Here is a 14,855-nt window from a genome sequence, read left to right on the forward strand (position 1 = left end):
AAAATATAGGAACACAAACATTCACCTCCACAGCGCTGATGTAGAAGGTTTAGGGTGACTTAATAGAGCCTTTCAATACCTGCAACAAGGTGCTTGGGAAGACAAAGCTTTTCACAGAGATGCCTGGCAGGAGGATGAGAGACGACAGACATGAACTAAAATGGGAGGTCCTGACTTGACATTGGGAAAATAGTTTTTGACAGTGACAGGACACTGAAGCGGTGAAACAGGTTGCCCAGGTTGCCCAAGAAGTCTCCACACTTGGAGGTTTTCAAAACGCTGAGAAACCTACTCTGAACTCAGTGCAGACCCTGCTCTGAGAAGTGAGTTGGACTGGATCCTGGCTCCCATCCAACCTGCATGTGTCTGTGAGTCTATGACGTGTCTGTGTAAAAGCCAAAAGTATAATTTCTTACACATATAGATTCTGAAGCATTCCAGACTCTGGACTTTTAAATTTTTTTGCCTATAAATTCTGATTTTCTAAATGAGAAGGAAATCCCAAGGATATAGGAGAAACACACTGGAAGTATCTGGCTGCTTTGGAAGAGAACTGGCAGATGATCACAATCATGTCATTGCGACAGAGTTGCTACTTGACTCCTGCGCTGTGGTCACTTCCTGTACATGCATTCTTCAATACAACCCACCACCACCCAAAAGCGGCGGTTTAAGCTTTGACAGTGCAGAGGACCATGCCGAGATTCACAGTTTCAGTTCAGAAGTGGTGGGTAAGAAACTGTATATGCCAGGCCTCCATGCAGTTATTTACACCTCTGAGCATTCAGACCTTCCACATCCGTTTGTATGTATTCTAACTACCTGTCTAACATAGTTGACCTGCCTGAATAACTTATCTCTCAAGCCAAATGCAATACTGAACCATAAAGTTTAAATGAAAAGTAAAAGCTCCAGAGATACTCAAGTTAGTAGAGTCTTTAATTATGGGTCGTAAAGAGAACCGCTTTCCCTTAAGCAAGGGGGGCCTTGCTTTGCTGGTAACTGCTGAAACACATTCTTTAAGCCTGGGACATCCTTCAGCAAAGCTAAATGTACTGTCAATTTCAAGTTGCTTTTTCACTGCCAGGGTGTTCCCATACAAAGCTATGATGAATGAAAACCCAGTTACTCTCACCACAGTTTCTGGTGACCGGTGATTTGTACCTCTGGTAGCATACATGTAAAATCATGGCTGTGAGCAACCCACAGGTAACAGCTACAGGCTTCACACCTCAGCTGTAGATTTGGAGTGGCCTGGGAACTAGTTGATACTTTTCTATTCTCAGATGATTCATCTCCTTTTACAGATATTAAATTCTGTGGTGTAATTACTAAAAAGTCTTTCACGATCTTCTTGCTCAGAGATGAGTACTCAAATCACCTGGGATTAGGCTATAATTACTTATGAACAGCATTCCTTACAAGCACATCCACTTTTATGAACAAACCTAGTTTTTGCAATAGCTTTTGTGCCTCACAGCTATTTGACTTATGGTTGGGCTAAGCAGGCTTCAGTTAGTGGTCCCCCTTCCATCATTGCACAAGTGGGTCACTGCAATATCTTAGAAAGTAGGCTGCCTTCTGCATTATTCCTAGACACAAGAAACACTTAAGACGTCAGAGTTCTGTAATTGGGCATGGCATAAGCCTCAGGCTCCTGCTACGTTGTTTTTACAAAGGGCAATATAATGCTACAGTCTTGAATTGTAGTGTCTCGGATTATCTTCAAACTGTATTTAAGAAAAATAATAGCTAAAATACTGTGGAGGAGATTTAAAACACCACTGTTTTTTACAAGATGAGGAACATACAGATTTATTATATAGCTTTATATAGTTTAAAAATGCTTCTGTAAATAGATCATAGGACTTCAGTTTGTGAGGACATACAGTACCTCAGAAGCAGCAATACTTATATATTCACTGAAGCAGAAGCCAAGCATTGTTTACGTAACCCCCCCCCCAAAAAACAGACGACTTGCTTTCACTCTGATAGTCAGACAGCTGCAGAGATTGTGCTTTTGCAGAAATTGAAGGGGAGGGGTGGGATTAAAAGCTGGGCTGTTGGGTTTTTTCCCTTTAAGGCTCCTTAATTTTTGTGTCGTCCTGCCCCCTGGTGGGAGCACAGGCCGACGGTCTGTTGGTTTCACAAAGGCACATTTGTACAATGTAACCCCAAATTACATTGCGTTTATTGTATACCTATTTGTGAAAAAGAATGTGTATGACTTAACATAGGAAGTATTTAATGAAATACTAAAGGAAATGCAATATTATTATTTAACAAAAGACTGTGTGTTGATTTATCTAAAAATTAACAAAGCACCTGCAGAATTTTCATGTTGCAATAGACATCCTTTCTATTTTAGATAGATATTTAATAGTCACAACTAAATAAGAATAGACAGTAAATATATGCATATATAAACACACAATGTTCATTATTCAATGGTGTTTTAGTAAGAGCTCAACGTACAGCATCGTCTATAGCATGTATCTGGTGTGAAGGTGTGAAGGTGTATCTGCCTTCATCATCCATCCAAAAAACAAATGGATTCTTACACCTTTCCTTGGTTTCCTGGTGTAGAGAGCAAGAGTTAATTTCTAACGTATATATATATATGCAAGCTAATAGAAAAGCTCAATCCTGTTCTCACCCAGCCAACAGAAATCAGAAGTAACTGTAGAGGCATATGTAAGAACAAGACACTAAAATACAAGAAAATAGAAACCTCAGAAACCAGAGCAGAGGATTTATGATTTCCATATACATTGTGGCCTGGATTCTCAGCTGGTATAGAGCAGCGTAATTTCCACTGCCTTCAACTTAACTGCTTTGCACTAACCAAGAATCCAGCCATGTGTGACAGCTTTGGGCAAAGGGAGATTAGACATCTTATTGCAGTTACATAACAATTTGCCTAAGTTGTGAATTTACAAGTTGCAATCAGACTGGTCTATCCTGCAGAGGCATGTGAAAATGCCCCAGGCTACGTGACACAGAATTATACAACGTCCCTGACTGATCAAAAACCTGTTAAGAAAGGGTAGGCTGCAGATGAAGATGAACTGCCAGCTGCAGACTAAAACCAGAATGTTTAGAGAACAATTTCTTATGACTGTGTATTACCACAGGACAACCTTTTCTCTACTTATCCATCCAACCCAGACTAATTTGTGCTCAGGCATTTAGGGATTATATGTCTTTATGAACCCCAGGTACTGGGGTACATAGGATTGTGTTTTCAGGGCTGTTTGATGGCTTATTTTAATAATGATCTAACCAGACAATTAAAACCTGATGCGATCTCAGTTTGGTTAAGTTCAGTTAAATTGCCAAGGGTACAAATAAGTGCTATAAAGTCTAATTTAAAAAAAGAGAACTCTCACTCTGTTTACATTGAAATACAGAAAGGATACTGGTTCATCTCCAGTGACTGTAATTTAGTCCCTGATTTATACAAATTTATATTTTAAATAATTCAGATGAGGAACTGATTCTGCAATCTCTCTTTGTGTCAAACAGGATATACTCAGGTGAACAACAACATTGATTTTAATATTCTAACTGCACAGAGGAAATAAGTAAGTAAATAAATAAGCAGGAAGCTTTGCAAGGTGAGAAAGTACCTTATTTTTTGTGGTACTTTGGATTATAAAACACTACCATGCTTAAAGTTGTTTGGTTGGGCCATCCAGCCCATAAACAGTTTTCTTGACATGCTCTGGGAAGAGGCAGATAGCCAAACCCTGCCTACTCACAAACAGCCTGTGAGTCGGAGCAATCTTCCTGAAGCAAGCTAGAGATAGCACAGGTCTGCCCCACCTCTAGGCCTCAGAAAGGACCCCTCAGAGACCAGCCTCAGTGTTAAGTTCTGGAGAAGCTGCAGAATGGAAGAAATTCCCACCTAGCAAGCTCTGGGGCTTTCGAGACCTCTTTGTGTAACACTTCTCCTTTTACCTGCTGTGATGCTCCAAAGTTTTTGCCCCAAAGCCCAAACAGAGTTGGAGCCAATTGAGGAAGGTGGCAAAGGCTTCGGACATAGCTCCCAGGCATGCTGCTTCACATCTTGGGGTTGCTGACCAGGAATGCTGACTTCTTTCATCAAACCAAAAGACAGAGCTGGAAAAAAAAGACAAGTTTTCAAGACACGTGGTTCTTAATGGCTTTTCTGTGCCCAAAATCTTTTTTTTCCAACCAACTGGTCTGTCTAATATAAAGTATCACCTCTGCCTATCCATCTTGCATACTCACCAAGCACTTAAAGTTAACTGAATAAAATAAAACCTCTGGCATTAGAAAACACAGATAATTCCCTTAACAGATAGGACTAGTTGGAACATGTGTCTTGGCTCTGGTCAGTTTTTGCTGTGGACTGCTTATGGTCCTCCCTCATCTAAGTAGTGTGCAGCAAATTCCTTGCAAAACTTGCATCTGTTCCCTTTCACTAACATCGCACAGGACAGTTTCTATGGTCCCACAAACTCTTTCCCTCAACCCATAATGGGGGAAGAAGGAAGTGAACCTAAAGTAGGAAGATATTTCAGTGATCTTGTAAGAAGTGCGAGGAATTCTATAGAAGAGATTACTTCTATATAATCACTAAATAGCTTCCATATAACCATTAAGTGTCTGAGCATATTCTCCAGAAAGACGTGCTGCTTGGCAGTCGCAGCGATACTACTGTAATACCTACTGTAATACCATTAGAGGGCTCTTTTTGCCCAGGATGCAGCCATTGTATGTTACCTGACCTCCCAGACAAGATTTTAAGCTGCTTAAAGGAAAGCAGCAAAGTACATGTCACAAAAACAAAAAAAATTTCTGCATTTCCTGGCAGTATTAAGTACAGCAGAAACCATCAATATGCCTCTGTGTGTGTGTGTGCACGTGTGCAAGAGAGTACCAGTTGTCCAGACAAATAACAGAAAAACAAATTCCAGTTGTGCAAATTTTAAAAATCTATTTGAACTCACATTTTGTAAGGCTGCATCAGACATAACATGTTGTACTGCACAAAGTATATTGCAAAGATTAGTTTTCACTATAAAAAGAAACAAACTGTAGCTAATTAAATATCACACTGCCTTTGGAAAAGAAAACAGAATAAGAAGAAGCTGAGAGGGCTATCTGTACCCGGCCCAGCGACCAGAAACTGTAACTAAGGAACCTACCTTGCTTGTAGCACAGGGCACCGATTTGCTTTTTCATTGCGGACTGTGGTCTGTGGCTGGGCTCTTGCTCTCTGCAGCCTGACTGGCAGTGTAATTCACCTCTGGAAAAACTCCCTGCCGAGATTTTGTTGCAATGCCTAGTCGGGATGGCCAAGTTTTCCGTCTCTTCTGACTCCCGTCAAGTGCTTTAACCATTATGACCAAAAAGTGAATAACCCAGTTAGAGAATTAAATATTAAGACTTGTATATTTTCTGCCTCCTAAGCAACTACTCTTCTCTTCTTTCTTGTTTCAGAAGATCTAAAATACAAACACACACATGAAAAGATTAAGGCAAAAATATACATTATTATTTCCCTCAGAAAGACATGTGGTCTCCCCTACCAAAGATATTTTTTGCCATGGCTTGTAACCAGCAAACGCTAGAAAGACATTTACATCACTTCATTGGAAAGATGTGAGGGAACCTGCTGGCTTGTGTTAGGGAGCTCTCATCCCATTCACATCATGGATCTCTGCTCCGGCGCCTGGAGTGCCTCCTCCTCCTTCTCCAACCTTGGGGGTCGCAGGGCAGTTTCTTACACCTTTTTCCTCACTCCTCACCACCTTTGTGGCGTTTTGCCCTTTCTTAAATATGCTTCCACAGAAGCACTACCAGCTTGGCCGAGGGGCTCGGCTGTGCCCTGCTGTGGGGCTGCTGGAACTGGCTGCGCCCAGCATGGGGCAGCCCCAGCCTCCCCTCACAGGGGCCTGCGGCCCCCCGCTGCCAGCACCTCGCCACAGACACCCAGTACGGAGAAACCCAATAAAGCGAAAATTCAAGACATTTCCTGGGATCCAATGAAGTGAAACTCGCACTGCTCCAAGAATGGCAATAGTTTGCTGGTTTTCCTTGATGAAAAGTGCTATTTTTCCCCACTCGCAGAAGGGACGACTTCTTAGCAGTTATCTGAAATTTGTGTGATCCCTTATGGTCTGAGCAAGTTGAAATTTAATTCTCCTTAGTGAAATGAGTCATTGCAATCTTCCACTCACATCCGTAATCACATCCACACCTGGCTAACTATTTGAGCTGGTCAAAATTACGATGAAAGAAATATACCACCAGCTAAAAAGCGCTTGCATGAGAGAACTGAATGGATTTTGAGAAATACAGTCATTCCCGAGAGGCAGCTGTATTGCCTGTTAGCAGCTGAAGGTGAACTGAAATTTCCAACCTGGTTCTCCTAAAACATACTTTTTACCCCAAGAGAGACTGTGAACTGTCGGCTTTTTATCTTAATTTAGGACAAAAAAAAAATTCTTTACAGAAAAAAAAAAATCACTTGAATGTTTTCCTGGAGGAAAATTCCTGTTTCCCAACTGCCTTCCTAACTCCTTCAAGCAGTCTCTCTTTGCAAAAGCACTTTTACCAAAGCTCTCCCAGTAGGGAATATTTTATGAAATACGTTTGAAAGAGATGTTCATCACCCAAAGGATGCAAAGACACATCTTAGCTTCTCCCAACAAATAATGTAATTCTCCCCCTCAGATCAGCCAAACAAGAACGTACTTCAACAGAGCAGCAAACAAGATGGCGGTCTCTGTCCTCTGCTTTTCCAGCACGCACTGCTGGGAAAATGCTCACTGCTCACTTCACAAAGTGCAGGTTGTTAGCAGGACAATAAAGGATAAGTAAATATTCAAACATGAATCTAACCTATTTCTTATCTATGACCTATTAGTAAGCTAAAAAATAACAGCTTGGAATTAATTGTTGAGGATACTCAGTACACCAAGAGGAAAAAAAAAAAAAAAAAGGCAGCCTCAGATCAAATTTTCTTCCAGAAGTTGCTATATAGAGGCTGAATCTTCCTTTTGTGCACCTACTTCTTAATCTTTGATAAGTTTTTAATATGGTTAGCACATAAGGTCCACAAAGGGTCATTAAATCCTCTAATTTTATATTTAGAAGCCCATAGAATTTCTTCAAAGCCAACAACCACCCATTTTTTGCTTGAAGCAATGGAAAGCCCATCACCCCTTTCCTCGTTCCTTCTAGTCATTAATATGTCTGACTCAGAAAAATTTCACCTGAAACACTATAGACCAACACTGATTTAATCATGTGTCACCTTCTTTACTGCAGCAGGATTACAAATAGGAATGCTCCTCCTAACATGGTTGTGGAAATGCAGTCCAGCTTCTTAGTGCTCGGGGACAAAGAAGTGAATGTTTCTGCCTGGGCAGACGTGACAGTTTTGAGAGATCGTGCTTTAGAAATCATGCTGATGGCGTGTGCCCTCAGAGCTGAGAGCCATCAGGGAGCCCAGCTTCCTTTTCCTAAACTTCACCATAGGTACTATGATTATTGTTTTTATCTTCCTACCAGTACAGAAAGTCTCTTCTGCTGCTGCTGTTTGGTACATTTGTCGGTAGATTCCCACAAGTTATATTATGTGAAAATCTGGACTTTCGTTAAAGTAAAGTAATAAGGTAACTTTCGTACCTGCATTCAGTTATAAAAGATACATCTATTTTTAAGAAATAGTTTATACACCTAGGAGTGGTATTATTATTCATTCATTCCTGTGACTTCTCCAAGGGGAAAAAAAAATTATTTGTACTACAGTAGTGATTATATCCCCCTAACAGTGTCTGACTGTGCTAGGCACAGTAAATGCATGAAACAATAAAGTGACTTCCTGCCTCAAAGAGGTTACACTTGAAGCATACATGACAACAGATGGAGAAAACCCTGGAGTATTAATATTGCATGCACCAGAAGGGATTATTCTCACCATGCATGAATTAGACTGTACACTGTTGCTACTTGTACTGAAAGTCCTTGGTCCAATACCACATCTTGCAGGACTGGAAGTGGAATTAGATTTTCTTTCAAAGTCTGCAGATTGAGTGCTCCCTCCCACACATTTCATTATACTGCTGTCCAAGTTCATTCTCACTGGCATTGTCATTTTTATTTTGAAAATGTTTTCAGATTGCAAGAGGCTGCAATGGAAAGAATCACTGACACAAATTTGGCATGCTTTTCTGTAAGCAGTAGAAGGAAATTCTGCCTGCATTGCAGGCATGACAATCAGCATATCCCAAGACTACTTGTTTCCCTCGTCTGAAAGCAACACAGAACATAGCTGCACCAACAGTCATCATTTACTTTCCTATCAGCGCACCGGTGGTCAGCAACAGGGGAAAAGGAGAACTTCTTAGTAAAATCTAGCGTGTTGTGCTTGAATATGCAGGGTCTGGAGCATTTCTGCAGCAAACTACAGACCTGAAAGTCCAGATGGTTTGTAAGCAGTGCCCTTACAAGTGATTTTCACTCTGACCAAGCCAATTTGAAATCTGTTATGCTTGTCTGTATTGAGAACAGGTTTTGGCATATCTCAAACACATTGTAGAGTGGTTTTCATTTTTGAGAAGCTTTGTTTCTTCTTCTTATGCCTAATACATTTGAACTTCCATAGAAGGACTAATCAAACCAAAAGAATACTCTGGCATAGGCTGTGTGTGGACCAGATGTGCTTCCGTTGATGTTGCCGAGAGATTTCTCCCAGTGGATTTGAATTGGGAACATGAAGAGGCCATATGGTAGTAAAGATAATTTACATAGCACCTTTTATCACCAAATATCACAAAGCACCTTGCAAATCACCTACTGTACAGGAAGAATTTCACTCAGAACTGAAATGCAAACACCTTTGGGGTAAAACTTGGCAAATACATAATAGTACACAGTAATGCTATGAAACAACTTGTAACTAGTTGTGAAGAATAAAGTCATAGCAAACTGAAATAATGAGAGGAACATAGGCAGACAAATTATAGTTACAAATCAGTTGCAATCTGCACAGTTTCACCCTATATGTGAAGAAATAATTTATTAAAACTAGTTTCTTCCTTTTGATAAATGCAACTCTGTTAAAATAATCTGCAAATATAGACATTGAAAATAGAACACAAGACTAAGTGGATAACTTATATTAGTTTTGCAGACTTACTGTGCATATGTACAGTAAATGTGTATAGATCATCTTAATCTCAATGTCCCAAAAGGGCATGTGGCCTAGAAAAGTTACACTATTTTTTATATTTGTTATTAGGAGGTAGTGTGGGAGGCTCTGGACAGTTTCTGATACTGTCATGCATATCACTACGTAAGTTGGACTTATCAAGGAAAAACAGTTGTTTCAAATACAATAAAATTTTCTTTCTGTCCACCTTGGGAAAAATGAACAGTAGGAGAAAGAACACATGATAGACTGCAATACACATTAGGTCAACAAAGAAAAAGTCAGTATTTAGTTTTCAAATGAAACAACAAAAAATTGCTTTAGTGAGGTCTATTACTTTAAAATGTTAGCACCTTTGGTTACCATTCTACCACTTCCAGACTGACACTTTGTTTCAGCCCAGAATCTGTCTTGTCTCCTGTAGATGTATTCTGAGTATGTTTATGTGCTATAAGAAGGCAATTCTAAATGCTGCTCAACAAATCAAATGAATATTAAGTAGACATACACATAATTTAATTTATGCTGCATATTTATAGAGCTCCCAGAAGAACTTACTACAAAGTCATTCACTGCACTTAAAATGAAACTGGAAATGTAGTTGTTATTTAAAGAGATTTTTGAGACAAGGGTTTTCAAAGAACCCAGGAAGTTCAGCTGCCAGCTCCTACCTTTTGATTTTCTCTTTCTAAGAATTGCTGTCCACCCACAGTAATCCAGGCCTGGTCACACAAAGTCACAGCAGTCTTAATATCACATTTATCCTCATAACCTAGCCACAGTGGTCCTTCCTATCTCAGAAAAGATAAAGATGGAAAGACAATGTTACTGATTCTATAGTAAATGACCAGCAGGTCTTGTCTTCATTCCAGCATTGCAACCTTTTGTAACCAAGAGCGCAACATTTTCAGCACAGCCATGTGACAGCTGCAAAACTTGTCTGTATTAAACTAGCTCCTGCTTAGGACCAAAATGTTTTCTTAGAGCTGTTCAAACCCTTAAAATTGACTGTGACAAGACATAGTGTCAGGATATTCCTGTTTGCTCCAAAGGAATAACAGCAGAGACTGTACAGCAGACACAGCAATATGTGGCTGCCTTGAAAATTATGGGTTAGAAAAGACACCAAAGATTTTGTGAATAGAAATGCAGACCTCCGAGGGGGAGCAGCACAGCCATGTACTGAGGTTCTGTCTGCTTACCCCTGACATGCACCTAATTAGCATTCTTGGAAAATGTGCACTAGCAGTATCACTCCACAATTATGATGCCCATTTTCATGGTCATGTTTTGTTCACCCTCCTGATTGTAGTACTTACAATCAGAGGTGCAGAATAGCATGAATGCAGTGCACTCAACACCCAGGAGCAATTTTTTTAATTATTTTTAAAGTAAGAGTCATATGCACTAAAAGGATGTGAAAAGACTGTTATTAAACTACCTTTAAATATGTTGAATAGCACCACATGCTGACTCAGAAATTCCTTTCCTCCAAGCCTATGCAAAGTGGAGGGCCTTATTGTGAATGCTTTGTTACTGTGTTGATAAATGTACCATATCATTCATTTATTTTCAGAAAAATTTCACACAGGCCTTCTTTAATACAATGTTTTAAAGATAAAACTCCAATATATCTATTTAGAAGAGCAATCTTTGCTTCTGTAGTAAAAATAATAGTAACAGCACTTACGGTACTTTAGATCTTCAAAGTGCTGTATGGACATTAAGCAATTGGTCCCTATTGGCAAGGGTTTTAGTTTGCATTGGACAGTAAGTACCAGCAAGTATATTACTTCCCCCCTCCCTTAAGGTATTTTCCCCTTCCTGTTTTATTGCACATATGCTAGATGAGGGCTTTGCTTCTCTGTCCATGGGAATTCCAGACATCCCTTACTGGTGCTACTAAATGGTTTGAATTTGCTTTTACCAGCCAGAGGAACGCATCAGACATCTACTATTTGTAAGATCTCTCAGGAATGGAAAGGAGAGTCAACTTTCTTCTGAGGCCTACTTTCTTGCCATAACACTGAGCTGCCCTGTGTAGGTTTCACAAGGAAATATCCCCTTTTTTCTAGCTCCAATGCCCTTATTTACTATCACAACTAATAGAACCAGAATAGGCCAGAATCTCGTCTTTTGCAAGTGCTGGGGTAGAAACTCATGATGAGTGCAGTCCCAGGGATGGTGCTTACACAAATACAAGGATAAAAGTTATTGTCCTTAGTTTTTTCAAAGTAGCCCAGTGAAGCAGGGCTTGACAATTCCTGCTGTTTATAGGAGACCTCCTTTTCAGGTGGTAGGAAATGCAGGCAAGAGAGTCGGTTCTACTCTACAAACTAGGGCCAACTGTACAATAACAGACTTGTAGAGCCAGAGCCTGTCACAGCAGCAATGAGAGTCTGCCATTACAGAAAACAGTTGAACTTAAAATGTATTGCACTCCCATTCCACCCAGAAACTCAGAAGCTGGTACAGTCCCGGTTCCTCTTTGCAGCATCTCTTCTTTCTGTAAGTGTTCAGTAGTGTAAAGTACCCATGTCCTTGAAATTTCAAATTAAACCCCAAGGAGATTGAGGAGTTTGCAGATGTATCAAGCATTAATTCAGTAGTCTCTGTTGGCAGAAGAGCATTTGATGTTCAAGTGCATTACAGCCATTTATCTTTTGCTTATCCAGGAAACTATTTCTATAAGCTTGTGAGGGGAACATTGTCAATAAACATTAAAATAAAACCATTGGAGCAGTTTGGCAATCCCACTTCCAAATGGTACCAGCATAGAGGTAAGGCATATCCACAACAGCTGTGAATGTGCTGTGACCTTGTGTTGCTTCACTATCTTCCCTTTCTATCTCATAACGGTACGTGTCCTGAAAGTGCTCTGCCGCATGCTTGCTTCCCCCAGGACTGCATGGCTACCTCTGCAGGAGCAGTTCCGAAGGGTTGCGTTAAAACCCAACTCCCTGCTTTCATGACCAGTACAAACCAGTAGATCTAGAGAAAAGAGCTGCTGCACAGCGATCATCTTGTCCTTTGCCAATACCAGTAAACAGTGCTCCAGGAAGACACACAGGCTGGTATTTTGCCACAGAGACAGCATTTCCCTATCACACAACAAAAAAAGACATCCGTTTCTTAGGTGCCCAAGTCAATCATCTTTGATTCAGACATCAGTTGTTAAGCTTTTCTCTTGAAAAGCTAACATGCACATGGCTTGTATTTTCCATTATATCCAGAGCTATATTCTGAATTCTGTCTTGGAGACTGCAGTAATTACAGATTAGGTTTTGATTACAAGAATTAGGAAGGTATTATTTGTAGAGGGTAGGGCTTGCCAGAAGAATTTATGGAAAAAATACTGAGGAAAAAAACAAGATTTCTGGGTCTGAAAGGATGAAGCAAAATTGTTTATCTCTGATGCCACACAGAAAAATTTCTGAGCTGATTTATCACATAGCTTATGAAAGATCAACACATGTACACAGAACAAAATCATTGCTTTCTTTTTTTCTTCCCAGAACCATAAACCTGTATTTCAAAAGCCACTACTGAAGTGGAGGATGAGATGGAAATGTTGAACTCTGACTCAGTTTTCAAGGGTAGGTCTCTTGCTACTTAATGCAGGAATTTTTTCAGTCTTCTGTTGCATTCTATGCTGCCATCATCTGGCTCTTTTCATAAAACCTGACATTTTCTAAATCTCAGTTATCTCCAGGCCTGAGTCCAAGTAGCAAGCCTCCCTCTCCAGCCACCACACTCCCAGAATATTTACCCAGCCTCTCAGCCAGACATCCAGCTCCCTTTGCCGAACTGAGAACTCAAGATAGAGGGAGGATGTTGTGTCTTTTCATATTCAGACCTATTATTCTGATTCCAACTCTCCTCAATCATCCACCAGAGATTTCTTGATAGCAAGCCAGTTACTTTTAGCATGCCAACCACCAGGGTCCTGACTATGTCCTCCTAACAAGGGAATGCAGACCTCTGGTCATGCAAAACACCTTTCCTCCTACAGTAAATGGGCGTTACCAACTCCTCCAGTGATTAACTTAAATATAAACAGGTTGTTTACCTATTCTGATGCAAATATTTTCTGCCGGACAGGGCAATGGTAAAAGGTGAGAGAATCTTTCCAATCAGCTTACACTGATCCAAGGCCACACTGCTTCCAAGAGATCATAACCTTCAACTCCTTCCCATTCGACTGGCAACCAGAGTACTGTGTAGAGATTCAGAAAGGTTGATCTGGCTAAAAGTTGGATTTTTGATGGCTGATAAAACTCCCATGGAACCGTGAAAGCACTGACATTAATGCAGACATGGGGGAGAACAATACATACAATAAACTTTGCTTCATCTTTAGATTGCAGCACACCACTCTGGGTCCTCAGGAAAGTCCTTTTTCTTTTAGTATTTCCAATGCTTGGCTTTCTGTCCACTCTCTGTTCTTCACAGGAGCCCTCTAATCTCTGCGCATGCCAGACAAAAGTCTGCTTAGCAAAACATGCTCAGCTACTTTGTCTTCCTGCCAAATGATTCACCCAACCTGTTGTGTAGGTAACAGGGACAAGAAAGGAAGGTTGCCTGCCTCTCTGCTGTCCAGCCACACCCCAGTTCCCAGTGCAGAACAGAAAGACACTACATAGAACATTTCTGTTGTACATGAACTGCAAACAAGCAAACACAGCAGATACCCTCTATCACACAGCATATCACACAGCACATCAATTAATGTGCACAGTTCTTGACAGGACACTAATTGATCACCATAGGGAGACAACAGCATGGGGTTCCTGGGAGACATTCCAACATGCTTTCCTTCATTCTTTTTCCTGAATGATTGCCCAGGAGAGGTAGGTTGGATAAGGTTCTGCTGGAGCTTGGGATGCACATTTTTCAGAGTATGGGAATTACTGCATACAAAGGACGCTTTTGGGCCTATAAATTAGAATTAACAAGTCTTGGGACAAACCAGAAAAAAAGGGCATATTTACATAGGGACAGTAAGGACAGACAAACCTAAAAAGAGAAAAGAAGAAGAGACATTTGTTCTTAGAAACTTTAAGAACTGCTGCTTGGATTTAATCCCCACAGCTGAGTCCTGAGAAATTCTGCAAATTAAATAGAGACTTCTTTAAGGAAAGACATAAAAACATGGCTAATATTGGACATGCAGAAATGACCACGTATTCTGCCTGAGTACTAACTTCAAATTACAGTGTGCTGAAATTTACAGATTGTCTATTTGCTATTTATTTTCGTACTGACAGAACAGAGATGGGACAAAGAGGCTGGAGGATGTGACAGCTAAATCAAGCCTCCATTCTGAATTCAAATCTGAATTGGACCTGAATCAATACACGCAGGTCTTGAGCACCACTGCATGCCTCCCCTAAAAAGCTTCACTGACCTGAATGCTAGATGAACGCCTCCCTCATGTATCCTGGCAGAACTGTGCTGAGACTTTCAGACTCATTTAGGAACTGGCAGAAATGGAACTGAGCTCCCAAGGCTTGAAAGAAGCCTCAATCCTAAAGAAGAAACACAGAAAACAAATGTGTGCCTCTGTAAAAATACTCACGTCAGCACAGTTAAATATTGGAGGCTTGAGGAAATACCTTACATACAGTTGTTTGCAGAGGAAATTCAGACAAGTCCTTTATTGGCCCTA

This window comes from Ciconia boyciana, chromosome 7 (assembly GCF_034638445.1).
Source record: "Ciconia boyciana chromosome 7, ASM3463844v1, whole genome shotgun sequence".
Lineage (NCBI taxonomy): Eukaryota > Metazoa > Chordata > Aves > Ciconiiformes > Ciconiidae > Ciconia > Ciconia boyciana.